Genomic DNA, 6,000 nt, shown 5'->3' on the forward strand with positions numbered 1-6,000 from the left:
CACCTGACCGTTAAGACTGCACATCTTCAATACGGTAAGAGGAAGAAAATAGATTAATCAGTGGCTATTTCTTTGTAATTTGCTGTGGCAAGAGCACATTTTATGTATTTGCTGACATTTGGTACTTTAAGGTCTTTATCCTTAAGCTGACTGACCCCTTTAAGGTAGCAGGTTATAGATCTCTGCAGGGACATTATTAATAAAATGTGCACTTCCTTCTTCATCGTTCAGCGTTCTCTTTCCACGTGAACTGCCCCCCGAGTTGCCCTGAAGCAAGTCACTTGATCTGCAGTTGTTCAACTAAAGCTGATGAGCGATGTGAGATTTTAATGTCTAAGTAAAAGAATAAGAAATGATTTTGGATATTTTTTTGTTGAAAACCTGCATGTTTATCGGGTCTGACAAAGTTTGATTCATTAAAGGTTAAAAAGCCGGCGCTTCCCCTCACCGCCAGTTTATTAACATTTTTGGCTCCTTCCCAGATCACAAATTGCTCTTCTCTCGCAGATTGCTGATTGATTTTTCACACCATCAAACTATTGTCTGGCTATCTCCAGCTCTCAGCCCCTGGTGTATTGTTTCTCACTGATCATTTCTGACCATTTCTCATCTTTGGGTGCGAGTGCTGCCTGAGGATGAAAGGCCACCACCACCTCCACCCAACTCCTATTACAGAGTGATGAGATGAGGGTGAGGCTGGAGATGGAGGGAGTGAAGCACACCTGGGTCGCAGTGGGCTCAGACAAGTGGAATTATAAAATAATCTAATTTTGTTTCATAGCTTGCCCTGGGATTGAGAAAGAGTGCTTCATGCTCACATAAAAGTTGTTACTTGTTCAGGTTAGCATGAACCCTGGACTCGGCTTTTTAAGCTTTGCTGTTTCACTCAGAAGGACAGAAATATGGATTCAAATCAGTCATGACATTGTCCCACAACATCTGGACATATACGCCAGAAATGTTCACTACATCATCTTTATAAAGTGCAGATTTGTGAGTGCTTGCAACTTGTTTCTGCTGCCCAGATGAGGCCATAAATATCAGTTATTGCAGGTCTGACTTAGGATGGACTCAAACACTCATCGAAGCGGTGATTGAAGTAAATGCATCTTATAAATATGAGTGGATGTGTGATTCTCAACACAAGTGAATCTACATAATATGTCATCTGACTGTCCTTTAAACAGTATTTCTTTTCCTTTTTAAAAAAAATCTGAGATATTCCATCATCTGACTTTCACAGACGCATCAAATCTTTTATAAAGAATATATTTTTAGATGCCAGACTAGAATGGTTTAATAGTAAACAACAACACTGTCAGAAATAGGAAGTAAACCACAGTTTCCCATGTGAAAAGCTAATGTTTTGTTAACTTGTCCAGCCCATCATTGTTTCTTTGCAGATTCAGTGCTTTATAATGTCACCTGAATTCTTCCTGAGATAATCTCCCTTTTTAATGGAAAGGTCTCGAGGGGTCAAGCTTGGTGGCCTTTCTTTGTAACGCTAATAATAGACTTGGAACTCTACCTAGTATCTCCTTGCATATGCAGACAGTAAGGTGAGAAACATGAGCTACAGGCAAATAAGGAGAAATAACCTCACAGGAACGAGCAGCGAACAAAAACAAACAGTCTATAGTATTAAGATTCACGCTGTCAAAGAGCAGTCCTTGGACGTGCATGACCCCGCCTCCTGTAATGTGTGCTCTTTACTCTGCTTTTAGGTAATTTCTGCATAAAAGTAAATTTAGCTGCTTTAAAATTTCCACAATCCTTATGTTTTTTTCCCTGTTTCTATGGTTTAAAAACTGCTTGGTGTAGTTTAAAGTGATTATATTGGACTAAAAAGAGCCTTTCTTGGCGCAAAACGTCAGACGCTGACAACACCAGCAGATAACAGATAACCAACTGTGTTCTTAGGATGTCTTCAGGCTGTTCAGGGACAAGAGATGTATCTCTGTGTGATGAGCTGGGAATTGCTCTCTCTGCCTGTGGTAAATGTGTTCTTTGGCAGTTTTCTTGTCTATGATGTACCTGACATGCTATCAGAGAAGCCAGTCTTTCCATCTCTTAAAGGAAGTGCCTGATATAAACCCTGACGAGTGGCATTCTTTCTTGGAAGCTGTGATACCTTTCAGAGGCTCATTTCCTCATTCCTGGTTGTGTTGAGCGCCCTCAGAACCTGCATGGTGGCTTGCAGATCTCTGCAGGAAGTGAACGGCTGCAGAAACGAAAGCAGGATGGGAGGACACAGCTTCTGACAGCTCAGTCAGTACCCACTCCTAGCTATTTCTGGATAGCAATTATCAGTGGAATAAATGCATACACTGATGGCATTGCATAATTTGCTCAGTGTTGAGTAAGGTTACTGTGAAGAAATTGGATTAGAGGAAATTATCCGGCAGTAATAGAAGATAAATACGTGCAGGTCGACTGTCAGGCATTTGGAGAAAGCAGAGTGGCATTCAGTCTCAGCAGATCGGCACAAAAACTGGAGCTTGTGCTGATTTTATTTATGTTTTTTTTTTTAATGGCCTGGTTTGGATTCATCCATTCAAGGTGATAACTAAAACCATTTTGTAGGCCACCAGATGAGGGCAAAGGTGAAGGCAGACCAGGTCAGCCAGTACACTGGCACACACTGTAGTGAAATGACAGGGATGCAAGCAAAGCTTCAGCGGCCAATCTGTGGAGGCGGGGGTGGGGATAGAGGGGAAATAATCCCCATGCCATCTGCTGCTTTTCCTATCCTGCGTGGTTATGCTTGTATACGTGTGTGTATGTTGGACTGCAGCTCACATGGGCCAGAGGACTTCACTTCCTCCTTCTCTTTCCCTCCCTGTCATGATAAGGCTATTTCCTGCTACGAGCATTGGCTCAGTCTAACAGTTTCTCTTTACACTTAATCTTTGCTACTGGCCACTTGTCTCAACTCAGGTCGAGGAGTGCTCAAAGAAGTACACTCCAAGACGATTGTGACATGAAATGCAGAGAAAATACAGACACAAAACTGCGTTCACCTGATTTTTCTGCTCTTTGCAGAAATTGGTGCTGTCTCAGCACTTTTTCTTCTCTTTTTCTTTTTTTCTTACAAAGGCGGGAGTTTTGATAGTGATTGGTGATTCTTATTGCAGTAAAAACATCAGTTGGCACATCACCACACGTATTTGTAATGACAAATATGTGTAAACCAGCATCCGTCCATTTTTTTGCACTTATCTGAAACAGAATTGGATCAGTATTAGGCTAAACGTTCCTAACATCACTGTTTTCCAGTTACTCCTATTTTTTTTTTTTTTTTTATACTTTTTCAACATGTTCAAAATAAAGATTCAATCAATCAATCAATCAATCCCGAGATGCTCCCAGGGTAGATGAAATATATATTTAATATCTCCAAAGACTTCTGGTCTCCCCTCAGAATCTCCCAGCTGAAAACAGTGAAGGTGCAAGGAGTAGAGATGGTGAGAGTACATGAGTTTAAATACCAGGGCTCAACCATCCAAAGCAATGGGCAGTGCACAAGAGATGAGAAAGAGAGTGCAGGCAGGGTGGAGTGGGTGGAGATGAGTGTCGGGGTGATTTGTGACAGAATGATAGCAGCGAGACCTGCTATGGTTTATTATTTGGAAACCGTGGAGCTGGCAAAAGACAGGAGGACAAGCTGGAGGTGGCAGAGCTGAAGATGCTTTTTACTGGGAGTGACCAGAAAGGACAAGATTAGACATGAGTACATCAGAGGGACAGCTCAGGTCAAGCTCTTTGGCAACAAAGTTACAGGAAAAGAGGGAGACCACAGAAATGATCCATGGATGTATTGAAGGAAGCTGTGCAGAGGATGCTAGGGATGGAAGTACATGATCCACTGTGGAGGCCCCTAAAGAGAAAACCAAACAAGAAGAGGACAAAGAGTATTTAACAGTTCATGTGCACTGCATGGTTTTACATAGGTGATCGTAAAAGTTGTAATATTTCAATTAGGGCGCAGCGTTGTGGTTAGCACCACCGTTTCACAGCAGGTGGGTTCTGGGTTCGAACCTTATGGTTACCTGAGGCTCTATGTGTGGAGTGTTCTCCTGTGGCTTTCCTCTCACAGTCCAAAGACTGTTGGTTAGGTTCATTGATGACTCTGAATTGGGTGTAGATGTGATTGTGTGGTTGTCTGTCTTTCTGTGCTCAGCCATGTGATGGCCTCTTCCCTCGGTGACATCTGGGATGGCCATGATCGCTGTAAACCTAAGATAGACAAGGTGGAAAAAAATCAACATATGAAGGCTTCTGGGATGAAGCGTTATGACTCCTGGATTCTGGATTCTCTTTGCGCTCATCACAGTGACCACAAAGGTTAGATACTGATAAAACTGATTTAATGTCATTGTTTTTATTGATTCTTATCGTTTCCTGGTCAATTTTCTTGAATTAAAAAAAATAGACCTGCAGAGGTTTGAAGGGTCAAAGTAATTGTGCAAAAACTGATCAGGAAAAAGGGGTTGGATGTAACTCAGGAATGCAGAAGTCCATAAGTTTCATTTCCTTATGAATGCAGGTCCTAGAAAAACACGGAGGATCTAAAACTGGTTTTAATCCTGGTTTGTAAACTAGGTTTGTGAGTTCTGATTTGTTTTAGACCCCAGATATTGATCGATTGGGACTCTAATTTGTGTTTGTGATGAATACATGTTGATACACAGTGAACAAATGAAGACAAGCACTCAGGTAATGGTGCGACTGTATGTGTCTGTGGTAATGTCATGGTCTATAAAGCCCTCGTTCCATGATCCACTCATACTGGATCACTCGTGGACTTTCAGTAGCGTCTCTCTAATTGGCTCATTACCGTGGAGAGGTAGGGAGACGGTCTCTTTTAATTTGCGTTTATGCAGGATAATATGTGGTATACATGCTAATGTAAACACAATGAGGCACTGGCATTGAAACAGATAATTAAATGAAGGAATGTGTATGCCCACAACACTAAACTATACACAGAATATATATATTACAGCTTAACCTTGCAATATAAAGTGTCTTTAGATACAGTTCAGAGAAATTATGTTAATCCGTAAGCTGAATTTGAAGTGTTTGCACACAAACATAAGCCATATATGCTGCTAGCATAAAGCCCGAGCGTAAGCAGAAGCTTATACATGAGTAAAATGATCAAACATACTTCAGTCAGAGGATATTGACCAACCCATGCTAGATCCACAATAGTTGTATTTATTAGGTCGGCCTGGCGAGGTCCACGGGGGCTGTACATTAATGGAAGTGAGAGGGTGTTAATGACATGGCCAAAAGGTTTGCAACCTGTACGCTCTCAAACCCACCATGAGCTGAAGGACTGGAGCTAAAAATAGAGGCACAGTCTGGCCCCTTGTAATGACACTGCTATAGTCTGCGCCTGTCTGGCTGCTGAGCATGTCAGGTCTGCTGCTCCTGTTCAACACGTTTTATTAGGTGTTACTACACCTGAGTGATTGTGTGGTAATGTTATATTTCAAAGTAAAAGAATATCATATCTTTTATGTGCAGCTTTTCTTTAGATGAAAAGCGCATCATTGTAAAAGGGTGCCATCTTTTATTTTTAATGAAATAAACCCCCAAAGTATGCCAAACATAAATAAATATGCACAGATATGCTCAAGTTTCATGAGGGGTGCAGATGTCCTGTAGGTTGTCTGGCGGGGTGTTGGTCACAAACTGAGACCAGCTGGCAGAAAGAAGCAATCAACTTGTGTAGACTTTCAGATATAATTTAGGGTGTTTAAATATTGCATTTGACTATTTAGGAATTACAGCCATGTTTTCCCAACCTGATGAACAGTCTTGTGTCCAGCTGTGATCTGCTTTTTTCTCTTTTTTTAAATGAATTCATGACAAATTAAAGAAATAAAGATATAGAGCTGATTCCAGGCATTCGTGCTGAGTTTGGTTTAAGAGGTGTCCAAAGGGATGTAATTACAAGTGTGCTAACCTGGACTTGTAATGCTGACATTAGAA

This window comes from Maylandia zebra, linkage group LG12 (assembly GCF_041146795.1).
Source record: "Maylandia zebra isolate NMK-2024a linkage group LG12, Mzebra_GT3a, whole genome shotgun sequence".
NCBI lineage: Eukaryota > Metazoa > Chordata > Actinopteri > Cichliformes > Cichlidae > Maylandia > Maylandia zebra.